The sequence below is a fragment of the Macaca nemestrina genome, chromosome 10 (genome assembly GCF_043159975.1).
Source record: "Macaca nemestrina isolate mMacNem1 chromosome 10, mMacNem.hap1, whole genome shotgun sequence".
Taxonomy (NCBI): Eukaryota; Metazoa; Chordata; class Mammalia; order Primates; family Cercopithecidae; genus Macaca; species Macaca nemestrina.
In genome coordinates, this window is record NC_092134.1 from 21,725,964 (window position 1) to 21,738,928 (window position 12,965).

Consider the following 12,965-nt stretch of genomic DNA (forward strand, 5'->3'; position numbering starts at 1 on the left):
AATATCTGGGCCGGGTATGGTGGCTCATTCCTGTAATCTCAGCACTTAGGGAGGCTGAGGCAGGTGGATCACCTGAGGTCAGGAGTTCAAGACCAGCCTGGCCAACATACTAAAAATATAAAAATTAGCCGGGAGTGGTAGCGTGCACCTGTAGTCCTAGCTTCTAGGGAGGCTGAGACAGAATTGCTTGAACCCAGGAGGCAGAGGTTGTAGTGAGCTGATATCACACCACTGCATTCCAGCCTGGGTGACAGAGTGAGACTCCGTTTCAAAAAAAAAGAAAAAAGAAATATCTGCTTTCTGGAATAACCCAAGTAAGGCAATTTTTTAGAAAAATGGGATTTTTTTTTTTTTTTTTGAGACGGAGTCTTGCTCTGTCGCCCAGGCTGGAGTGCAGTGGCCGGATCTCAGCTCACTGCAAGCTCCGTCTCTTGGGTTCATGCCATTCTCCTGCCTCAGCCTCCCGAGTAGCTGGGACTACAGGCGCCCACCACCTCGCCCGGCTAGTTTTTTGTATTTTTTAGTAGAGACAGGGTTTCACCGTGTTAGCCAGGATGGTCTCGATCTCCTGACCTCGTGATCCGCCCGTCTCAGCCTCCCAAAGTGCTGGGATTACAGGCTTGAGCCACTGTGCCCGGCCGAAAAATGGGAATTTTAATGCATTTTTGTTGGAAAAACTTTTAGTACTTTAGAGAAAAATAGAGTTTTTGTGATCTCTTAAAAAATTAGTTTGTAAAGCATTTTCTACAGTTTTGTGGTCAAGAATGCTACTGATTATATTCAACTGAAAATTTTTTGTCCCATTTGTCCTACAATGCTTTCGTTTATAAGTGGGCATGTGGCAAATCTGGAAAGAAATCAAAGCATAGGGCTAAGGAAGAAAGGTAGAGAACGGCTGGTAGAAAACAGTTGTCTAATGAAAATGAAAAAGGGTAAAGAAGTAGAACATGTATATTTAAAAAATAGAATATGAGGCAAGATTTTGAGAATTTAAAAGCGATTATGTGGTTATATTAAAAATTTAGTCTCTTTTTTAAGTGTCCATTGACGAACAAAGTGGGAATTCCTGTTACTCATTTGCAGAGCATTATTGAATGTTCAGTAACATATTGCAAGGCACTTCTGGGCAATCCTGAACTTGGTTCTCAAATTCTTTTTTTTTTTTTGAGACGGAGTCTTGCTCTGTCCCCAGGTTGGAGTGCAGTGGCGCGATCTCAGCTCACTGCAATCTCTGCCTCCCGGGTTCAAGCGATTCTTCTGCCTCAACCTCCTGAGTAGTTGGGACTACAGGAGTGTGCCACCACACCAAGCTAATTTTTGTATTTTTTTTAGAGACGGGGTTTCACCATGTTGGCCAGGATGGTCTCGATCGCTTGACCTCATGATCCGCCCGTCTCGGCCTTCCAAAGTGCTGGAATTACAGGCATGAGCCACTGCGCCCAGCCGGTTCTAAAATTCTTTTATTTATTTGTATATGCCAAATTCTGTAGTGAAATATGTAATTCTGTTGTAAATTGTAATTCAGTGCAATTTGATTTTCAGTATTCAAATCTATACCAAGAGCTGTTTTTTGTTGGGCTGATTCTTCTACACTGTTACATGGAAATAATAATATACCAGGATTCTTTTTCTTAGACTTAGGAGTCTTTCTCTTGGCTTGCTTTTTCAGAGGCTAACAGTACTGGGTATTCTTTAACTGTCTTGATATGCTGATGAAAGCACAGTGTTCTGTTTTTGAATCTTCTCAAATGTCCTTGTCTTTGATTCACAACTCTTTGTTTTAAGAGGCCTTCAGCATCCTATACAAATAAACAAGTCTTTTTTTAGCAGCTACCTTTGGAGTTGATTTTTGTTTATGCCTATGAGTACTAAATTATTTATACTTATACTATTGAAATATTCCACTGTTATAAATTCAAAAATTGATTTTGGAAGATAAAATTTTAGTTGAATTTAATACATAACACTCTAGAAAGAGTATTGGCCACAACAAAAAAAAAGGTTCCTTACTCTGTTGGGTATCAGGTCATTTAATAGCCATTTACAGTATGCATTGTCTTTTTGTTTTTATGATGAATTGGCATTTCCCAAATGTGGAAGACTGAATATTACTTTGAGATGTTTGTGATGGTCCATTCCTTGCTCCTCTTCAAAATTAATGTCATTAAATTTTTATTACTTTATGTCTTTATTTCTCAGATAATTTTAGTTCATTATAGAAAGGCAAGAAAATACAGATCAGAGTGACAACTTTGAAAATCTCACTATACTCATAAGGGGATGGGTATATTTTGCTATATATTACAGAATTAGTTTTCTTGATGAGGACATCTACTATTGGAGTAATTTCAGGTATTTTATTTCTTCTTTTCTTTCTTTCTTTTCTTTTCTTTTTTTTGAGATGGAGTTTCGCTCTGTTGCCTAGGCTGGAGTGCAGTAGCCTAATCTCAACTCACCACAACCTCCACCTCCCAGGTTCAAGCGATTCTCCTGCCTCAGCCTCCCAAGTAGCTGGTACTAGAGGTGTGTGCCACTGTGCCTGGCTAATTTTTGTATTTTTAATAGAGAGGGGGTTTCACTATGTTGGCCAGGCTGGTCTTGAACTCCTGACCTCGAGATCCACCTGCCTTGGCCTCCCAAAGTGCTGGGATTACAGGTGTGAACCACCACGCCTGGCCAGGTATCTTATTTCAAAACTTAGAGTGCTTTAGTGAATTATACAGTTGTGTCCAGTGTATAGTATCCTGAAAATAATATTAAGTCATGTGTTTAGGACTTTTCAGGTCTCTTAAGCTAAGTTAAGACTATCCAGGCAGAAATTGCTCTCTTCTATAAAAGAAGAAAAGTATTAATTTGGAAGTACAATCAGTATGGATAAATCTATTTTAGAGTTATTAATTGGCATGATTTTCTCTCTCTCTCTTTTTTTTTTTCGAGATGGAATCTTATTCTGTTGCAGTGGCGCAATCTCGGCTCACTGCAACCTCTGCCTCCTGGGTTTAAGCGATTCTCCTGCCTCAGCCTCCCAAGTAGCTGGGATTATAGGCACATGCCACCACGCCCTGCTAATTTTTGTGTGTGTGTGTGTTCTTAGTACAGACAGGGTTTTGCCATGTTGGCCAGGCTGCATGGTTTCATTAATAACAAAATTAAGGCATTTAGTACTGCATCTGGATTTTTATTATTTTGTGTTAGAGACTTACTCAGATTACTCCCAAAGTAAAGGAAGGTATGGCTTAATCAATGCTTCTTAATGCTGGGTTCACGTTTAGTCACGCGGGGAGTTTTTAAAAATGTTTTCACTTCTAAAGATCTTGGTTTAATTATAATTAGCCTGGGTGAGGCTCTGGGCAGTCAAGGGTGTGAGCTATGGCCTTCATGTGATGAGATCCCAGGAGTGGCTCTGTTCTGTGGCCTTGAGAATTTGTGCTTTCTAGGCCAGGTGCGGTGGCTCACGCCTGTAATCTCACTTTGGGAGGCCAAGGTGGGCAGATCATTTGAGGTCAGGAGTTCAAGACCAGCCTGGCCAATGTGGTGAAACCCCATCTCTACTAAAAAATTAAAAAATTAGCTGGGCATGATGGCACATGTCTATAATCCCAGCTACTCAGGGGCAGGCTGTGGCAGAAGAATTGCTTGAACCTGGGAGGCAGAGATTGTGAGATCGTGCCACTGCACTCCAGCCCAGGCAACAGAATAAAAAAAGAATTTGTGCTTTTTTTTCTTGCCTCACAGTCCCCTTTCTGTCTCAGAATCGGCAACTGCCTGAAATAGTCTCTGCTGTTATCATTTGGTAGTACTTTTCTACATCTTGAATGGATAGATGGATTGAGTGTTTTTTATAATAGAAGTGGGTGAATGATTAGAGTATACTAATATGACATTGTAGTTTCCTAAAAGTTAGGAATTGATTTCGTTTCTGAGCTTTTATCTTATAATTCTCTTCTGTAATAGTGCTGTCAGATTCTTAAGGTTGATAATATTACTACAATTTGAGTGCATATTCTATGTGCCAGACTCTGTGCTAACAGATTTGCCTACACTTGTTCACGTAATCATCACAACTTGTTTCCGTAGCAGGTACAGCTATTATCCACATCATAAATGAGGAAACAGAGGCATATTTAGGAAACTTGCTAAAGTGAGGACACAAATCTAGCTTTTCCACTCTAACTCATGTTCTTAACATTATACTGCAGTGACATAAGTTATGTGGTTTGTTGTTTATCTCAGTTGTTTGTTTTGAGACGGAGTCTTGCTCTGTTGCCTAGGGTGGGTACAGTGGCATGATCTTGGCCCACTGCAACCTCCGCCTCCCGGGTTCAAGCGATTATCTTGCTTCAGCCTCCTTAGTAGCTGGGATTACAGGCACACACCACCCACACCTGGGTAATTTTTGTATTTTTAGTAGAGATGGGGTTTCACCATGTTGGCCAGACTTGTCTCAAACTCCTGACCTTAGGTGATCCGCCTGCCTGGGCTTCCCAAATTACTGGGATTATAGGCGTGAACCACTGTGCCCAGCCAAGTAAGTTGCATGGTTGTTAAAGGATTTTTCCACAAATAAAACTAAAACTAAAAGTAAAAAAAAAAAAAACAAGAAATACAAGATGCAGACTATTATGTTGTTCAAGATTTTGTGTGTGTGTGTGTTTTAAATCTTTGACTTTATTTTTGGGGAAACCTTTTTGTTTCCTTTTCCTTGGGACAGAGTTTCTCTCTTGTTGCCCAGGCTGGAGTGCAATGATGCAATCTTCGCTCACCGCAACCTCCGCCTTCTGGGTTCAAGCGATTCTCCTACTTTAGCCTCCCGAGTAGCTGGGATTACAGGCATGTGCCACCATGCCCAGCTAATTTTTTATTTTTAGTAGAGACAGGGTTTCTCCATGTTGGTCAGGCTGGTCTTGAACTCCTGACTTCAGGTGATCCACCTGCCTAGGCCTCCCAAAGTGCTGGGATTACAAGTATGAGCCACCGTGCCCGGCCAGGGAAACCTTTATTTTGAGACGGAGTATTGCTCTGTCGCCCAGGCTGGAGTGCAGTGGCATGATCTTGGCTCACTGAAACCTCTGCCTCCCAGGTTCAAGCGATTCTTCTGCCTAAGCCTCTGGAGTAGCTGGGATTATAGGCGCCTGCCACCATGCCAGGCTAATTTTTGTATTTTTAGTGGAGTCGGGGTTTCACCATATTGGCCAGGCTGGTCTCAAACTCCTGACCTTTTGATTCCCCCGACCTTGGCCTCCCAAAGTGCTGGGATTACAGGTGTGAGCCACTGCACCCGGCTGCTGGGGAAACCTTTTCTTTCTTTCTTTCTTTCTTTCTTTTTTTTTTTTTTTGAGATGGAGTCTCGCTCTGTTGCCCAGGCTGGAGTGCAGTGGCGCGATCGCATCTCACTGCAAGCTCCGCCTCCTAGGTTCATGCCATTCTCCTGCCTCAGCCTCCCCAGTAGCTGGGACTACAGGCGCCCGCCACCACGCTTGGCTAATTTTTTTGTATTTTTAGTAGAGGCAGAGTTTCACCGTGTTAGCCAGGTTGGTCTTGATCTGACCTCATGATCCACCCGTCTGGGCCTCCCAAAGTGCTGGGATTACAGGCGTGAGCCACTGCTGGGGAAACCTTTTAACATAAGTAAGGTCAGTGTGACTTTTAAGTTCTTGATGCTAACATCATTGATTTCAATAAAGTTTAAAAGTTATACTCATGCATATATGCAAATGAGTAAAAGGCTTAGAAATAGTGACTTCTTATGGTACGATGAATAAATTTCATTTGGTCTCTTGAATGTTATACATGTTCCAGTTGATTTACTGACAAACTGAAAGTAGCTTTACAATCTTATGAGCTGTGAGTCCCCTTGGCACATTCATAATTAGAGGAGACCATCAGATTATCATTGGAAAATCAGTTTTTATTTATCCTTTATTTGAATTCCAGTGTAGACAAATCTGAGATTCTCTTCATTTTGCCAAAACTTCTTATCAGCCGCTTTTCGCTCTGCGTTCGTGTACCTTTGGAATTGTCCTGTTATCTCTGCTTGTTTTTTACTTGATTTTCCATCCATTTCCAGTATTCCTTTCTCCTCTATTTTTTTTCCTTCATTTTCTTTCTGCTCTTCCTGTTGCACTATTATTCATGTTTTTCTCTTTACTCCAACTCAACTATGGCTTTACTTCTGTTTTCTTATTCCATTGTTCCTCATACTTTTTCCTACTGCTTCATTTTCTTAGTAGGATTCTCAGCCTAGATGATAGGGGTCAGCAGATCTACCCATCAGTAAATAAATTTTATTGTAGCATATCTATGCCCATGCATTTGTGCATTATCTATGGCTGTTTTCATGGCTGTAGCCATAGAGTTGAATAGTTGTAGCTGACTGTAGGGCTTGCAAAGCCAGAAAATTTGACTGTCTCTTTACAGAAAAGTTTGCCAGCCCTTGGCCTAAATCATATTTTCCACTGCATTTAGGGCTATTTAGGACTGATCAAAAATACATGCTATACTGGCTTTGGTGAAGTAACACAGAACATGTTCTGTCCTTTAAACTTATAACTAATTGCATGCTTTGATTCTAATACTATATAATATCCTGCGATTCCTTATTCATGACCATTCTAATTGGATTTAGTCTGAAGAATTACTTTCGCTTAACAGATTCTTTGTCACATTTAGTGAAAAATCATGTAAGGAAAAGGTTGGTTAATGGAAAAGATCTCCATCAACTGACCACTCCCTTCCTTATCTACAAATTTATCTTCCTCCTCCATGCCATCTTTTTTTTTTTTTTTTTGAGATGGTCTTGCTCTGTTGCCCAGGCTGGAGTGCAGTGATGCAATCACAGCTCACTGCAGCCTCGACTTCCCAGGCTCAGGTGATCCTCTCACCTCAACCTCCTACATAGCTAAGACTATATATGCATATTACTATGCCTAGCTAATTTTTTATATTTATATTTTTTGTAGAGATGGAGTTTCCCCATGTTGCACAGGGTGGTCTCAAACTGCTGGGCCTAAGAGTCTTCCAAAAGACTTGGCCTCCCAAAATCCTGGGATTACAGACATGAGTCACCACACCTGGCCTCGTTATTGTTTTTCCTCTGTTTTTAGTAGAGACGATTTTTAAGCCAACTTCTTCAATCATGTCCTTGACGCTCTCCCTTCTACCTACCTCCTTGCTCTTTTTTTTAAAGATAGAGTCTCCGTCTGTCACCCAGGCTGGAGTGCAGTGGTGCAATTTCAGCTTACTGCAGTCTCCACCTCCCAGGTGCAAGGGATTCTCCCCCCTCAACCTCCTGAGTAGCTGGGGCTATAGGCATCTGCCACCATGCCCGGCTAATTTTTGTATTTTTAGTAGAGACAGGGTGTCACCATGTTGGCCAGGCTGGTCTCGGACTCCTGACCTCAAGTGATCACCTGCCTTGGCCTCCCAAAGTGCTGAGATTACAGGCGTGAGCCACCATGCCCGGCCATCTTATTTTCTCCTTGTTCTTTTATACCACTTCTCTGTTTCTGGACTCTTCAACATCCTCCTTTCTACTTAATCTTTCCTTTTAGCCTGAAAACCTATTCGCTTCCTGCTCATCCTAAAAAGGATTCTTTTTTTTTTTTTTTTTTTTAAAGACAGAGTCTCACTCTATCACCCAAGCTGGAGTACAATGTCGCCATCTCAGCTCACTGCAAGCTCCGCCTCATGGATTTGCGCCATTCTCCTGCCCCAGCCTCCCAAGTAGCTGGGACTATAGGCACCTGCCACCTTGCCCGGCCAATTTTTTGTATTTTTAGTAGAGACCGTCCGTGTTAGCCAGGATGGTCTCGATCTCCTGATCTGCTTGCCTCAGCCTCCCAAAGTGCTGGGATTATAGGCGTGAGCCACTGTGCCCGGCCCAAAAGGATTCTTTTTAATCCTGAATTCTTCTAGCCATTATTCTGCCTAAGGCTACCGTTAACCTCTAACTGCCAGGTCCTGTGGGATCTTTTTTTTTTTTTTAATCTTTTTTTTTTTTTTTTTTTTTTTTTTTTTTTGAGACGGAGTCTCGCTCTGTCGCCCAGGCTGGAGTGCAGTGGCCGGATCTCAGCTCACTGCAAGCTCCGCCTCCCGGGTTCACGCCATTCTCCTGCCTCAGCCTCCTCAGTAGCTGGGACTACAGGCGCCCACAACCGCGCCCGGCTAATTTTTTGTATTTTTAGTAGAGACGGGGTTTCACCGTGGTCTCGATCTCCTGACCTTGTGATCCGCCCGCCTCAGCCTCCCAAAGTGCTGGGATTACAGGCGTGAGCCACCGTGCCCGGCCTTTGTGGGATCTTTTTCTGTCTTTATTGCTGCACTTAAATGTTCGTTTCACCCTCCTTCAGAATTTGCTCTTCTGTATTTTTTATGTTTATTGATCATTCCTTCCCTTTCTCATTCCTGGGCTGCTTTTCCTTCACACCCCCCTTAGATGTGTGTCCCCAGTGTCTGTTTCTTTGCCTGCTGCTTTTGCCACATGACACTTACACACTGCCAGCTACCACACACAAGTTCCCTCCTATCATGTGTATATCATTGCGCTTATTCCATGTTGTATTAAAATTATGTGCTTGTCTCCCCTGTTACACTTTGAGTTCCTTGTGCTCAAAGTAAGACAGTGATACTGTATTATTTATTCTCATGGTTTGGTATAGTGCTTTGGCACATAGTACAGGCTCAATATAAATGTGTTTGAATAAATGAAATTCAGTGCCTTAATACACTTTTGTAGAAGCATTATTTTATGGAAAGAATGAAAAAGCTGTAAGTGGTCTTACATATATAGTCATCCAACAGATACTTAGAGAGCTCTGGGATGTGTTCCTTGCTGTGCTTGTTGCTATGGACAGTACAGAGAAATATAAGCATCTATTTTGGTTCCCTGTTGAGAACCTTGTGAAACTGTATACCTAGTGAAACTGTATATCCTCACCCTAGAAAAATTTACACCACACATGTAGATTTTACATGTAATGTAAGTCTTTTAAAAATTAATTTTTTTTTTTTTTTTTAAAGAAACAGGGTCATGCTCTGTCACTCAGGCTGGAATGCAGTGGTGTGATCATGGCTTACTGTAGCCTCAACCTCCTGGCTCAAGCAACTCTCCCACTTCAGCCTCCCAAGTAGCTGGGACTACAGGTGCGCACCACTATGCCCGGCTAATTTTTAAAATATTTTTTAGACACTGGTTTTCACTATGTTTCCCAGGCTGGCCTTTACCTCCTGGGTTCAAGCAGTCCTCTACCTTGGCCTTCAGAAGTGATGGGATTATAGGTGCAAGCCACCGTGCCCACACTATATGTAATTTCATGGTGTTCACGGTTTCTTCAGGGAGTTCATGTACGCCACGTACTCTATTCTAAGCATTTTTAGAGATACAAAAGCATGTGAATGAATTCAAGAAAAATGGAATACTGAACTGCGTGACATTGAATAACAAATGGAGTCAGCGATGCAAATAATTCTGTAGATTTTACAAAAAAAATTAACCTGGTATGGTGGCGTGCACCTCTAATCCCAGCTACTCAGGAGGCTGAGACAGGAGAATCATTTGAACCCAGAAGGCGGAGGTTGCAGTGAACTGACATCATGCCACTGCACTCCAGTCTGAGCGACAGAGCGAGACTCCATCTCAAAAATAAAAAAAAAAAATAAAAGAATTGTGTAGATTTTAGTAGTTGGAAGAAGTTGGAGTATGAATGTGTAATTATAGAACAGTGAGAAATAAAATTCTACAGATTGTTTTATTCTGGTGTTGTGCTGTTGTGTTCTCATATGGTTGTCTTTTTGGTCTGATAGCTCTTTGTGTTAAGTAACAGAATACGAGTAACAAACAGGGATCTCTTCAGAAGGGTGTGACATTAGAAATGCTGTATCAGTCATGTAATGAAGAGGCAGATCGCAGAGCAGGATATGACCTAGGAAGCCTTGGGGCCTGAGAAGTCTAAATGTGTTTCAAGTTCATTCATGGATGATGCTTTACTAGGGCTAGGGCAGGTAGGCCACAGCCCTGCAGCTAAGTAGGCATATCCTTGTAGCTAGGAGTGCATGCAGTAGGCTTTAGATGTGGCAGGCAGGCAGGCAGCACTAAAGCTGGGCAAGTGATCAGGATGGATAGTCTCTCCTTTGAGGTGCCCTGTGGTACATAGACAGATGAAATAATGGATACACAGGTAGTCTTGTAGCTAGGTTGGTCCAGATCAGTGGGCAGGAAAGGAGGTTGAGTTGGGGCCATGGACTTTGGGAGTTGTCATTCTAGTGAGCTAGCTAGAACTCTCAGTGGTACAATATTCTTCTCTTAAAACTGACCCATTAGAAAGTTTACAGCCTCGACTTTGCTGTGGTTTATTAAGACACAGATATGTGTTCATTCGGGGGCCAAGCAGTAAATGGAGAGTGGCATTTATTGAGGCCAGTATGGAAGACAGTACAGAGATTACTGAGATAAAAGAAAGAAATAGGTGGAATGGAACTATGTGATGGAAAGCTAAACAGAATAGTTGGTGGTACACAGTAGAATAGTATTACTTGTTTATGAAGATATGGTCATCTTCCATTTATTCAAGTTATGTTTTATATTTTTTAGAGTATATAGAAATTCTCTGCCCTATCACGTTTGCCAAAGTCAAAACAATAACTTCATTTATTAAATATAAAAAAGAAAAACCTCTAACATAAAATAGAATTTTATTTAGACAATAAAAAAATATTGTTTGGTCCTAATAAGAGTAAGGTTGATTCAAGATACATGGGAGCAGAATCCAAAGTGTAGAAATAGGCCAGGTGCAGTGGCTCATGCCTGTAACACTTTTGGAGGCTGAGGCCATAGGATGAGTTCAGGAGTTCAAGACCCGCCTCGGCAACTTGGCGAAACCCCGTCTCTACAAAAAGTACAAAAATTAGCCGGGTGTGGTGGTGTATATTTGTAGACTCAGCTACTTGGGAGGCTGAGGTAAGAGGATCACTTGCAGCCAGGAAGTCAAGGCTGCAGTGAGCTGTGGTTGTACCACGGCACTCCAGCCTGGGTGACAAGCAAGACCTTGTCTCAAAAACAAAGCACCCTGGTGTGGCGGATCACCTGAGTTAAGGAGTTGGAGACCAGCCTGGCCGACATGGCTCTACTAAAAATACAAAAATTAGCTGGGTGGGGTGGCGGTCACCTGTAATCCTAGCCACTTGGGAGGCTGAGGCAGGAGAATCGCTTGAATCCAGGAGACGGAGGTTGCAATGAGCCGAGATGGCCGTGTTGCACTCCACCCTGGGTGACAGAGCGAGACTGTGTCTCAAAAACAAAAACAAATAAGCATAGGACATGGGGATAAACTGAAGATTTATGAAGACACTACTGAAGGAGAAATAAAAGTAGGTTTGGCTAAATGGAGAAACATGCCATACTTTGAATGGAATTATTTAATACTACAACGTTATCAGTTTTCCTCAAAGAAATCTTTAAATATATTCAGTTTTGGCTGGGTGTGTTGGCTCACGTCTGTAATCCCAGCACTTTGGAAGGCCGAGGTGGGCTGATCACTTGAGGACAGGAGGTTGAGACCAGCCTGGTCAACATGGTGAAACCTCGTCTGTACTAAAAATACAAAAATCAGCTGGGCATGGTGGCGGGTACCAGCCAGTCAGGAAGCTGAGGCAGGAGAATTACTTGAACCCTGTAGGTGAAGATTGCAGTGAGCTGAGATTGCGCCATTGCACTCCAGCCAGGTGACAGAGCGAGACTCCATCTCAAAAAAAAAAAAAAGAAAATTATATATATATTTATATATATATACACACACACACACACACATATCTCTGTTTTTGTAGAAACTGACAAAATAATTCTAAAGTTTATTAGATTATGTGTAGTAACAGAAGAATTTTGGAAATTTCTTTCGACAAGAGTCATAAAGGAGGACTTGCCCTACCAAATATTAAAATATGTCAGAATTAAAACATAACTGTCAGCTGGGCGCAGTGCTCATGCCTGTAATTCCAACACTTTGGGAGGCTGAGGTGCGTAGATCACGGCCAGCGTGACCAACATGGAGAAACCCTGTCTCTACTAAAAATACAAAATTAGTTAGGCATGGTGGCACATGCCTGTAGTCCCAGCTACTCGGGAGGCTGAGGCAGAATTGCTTGAATCCGGGAGGCGGAGGTTGCAGTGAGCCAAAATTGCGCCATTGCACTCCAGCCTGGGCAACAAGAGCAAAACTCTTGTTTTTAAAAAAAAAAAAAAAAAAAAAAAGAATTAAAACATAACTGTCATAGTGGCTACATATGGAGAATCCAAAACTGAGTTTATGTGGTATTTTGTTAATATACAATAAACATAGCACTTTAATTCTGGAGGAAAGGTGGATTATTCAGTAAATGATTCTGGGACATTGGGGACAAATTAGATTCCTACTTCACACTGATAACTAAAATAAAATCAAATAGATTAATGAGAGAACTGTAATTAAACAAAACAACACTCAAACTACACTGGAGCAGATCTGTGAATCTGTATAATTTTGAGTGGAAAAGGACTTTATAAGCATGACTACCAGAGCAAAAAAAAAAAAAAAACATAAAAGATTGATATATTTGATTATTAAAAAAGTAAAGATTTAGGCTGGGTGTGGTGGCTCACGCTTGTAATCCCAGCACTTTGGGAGGCCAAGGCGGGTGGATCACTTGAGGTCAGGAGTTTGAGACCAACCTGGTCAATGTGGTGAAACCCCGTATCTACTAAAAATAGAAAAAAATTAGTCAGGCGTGGTGACACATGCCTGTAATCCCAGCTACTCAGGAGGCTAAGGCAGGAGAATTGCTTGAATCTGGGAAGGGGAGGTTGCAGTGAGCCAAGATTGTGCCACTTCACTCCAGCTTGGGTGACAGAGCAAGACTCCATCTCAAAAAAACAAAAACAAAAATACTTAGATGTGTCCAAAAGTAACCGTACATTTAAAAAGACCTGCCACAAA

At 41.8% G+C, this 12,965-nt stretch overlaps 1 protein-coding gene across 19 annotated transcripts in view; it reads left to right on the plus strand.

Annotated features, from left to right (window-relative positions):
• LOC105493406 (ataxin 2) overlaps positions 1-12,965 on the plus strand; it is a 155,411-nt gene that overhangs the window by 50,796 nt on the left and 91,650 nt on the right. The window lies entirely within an intron of this gene.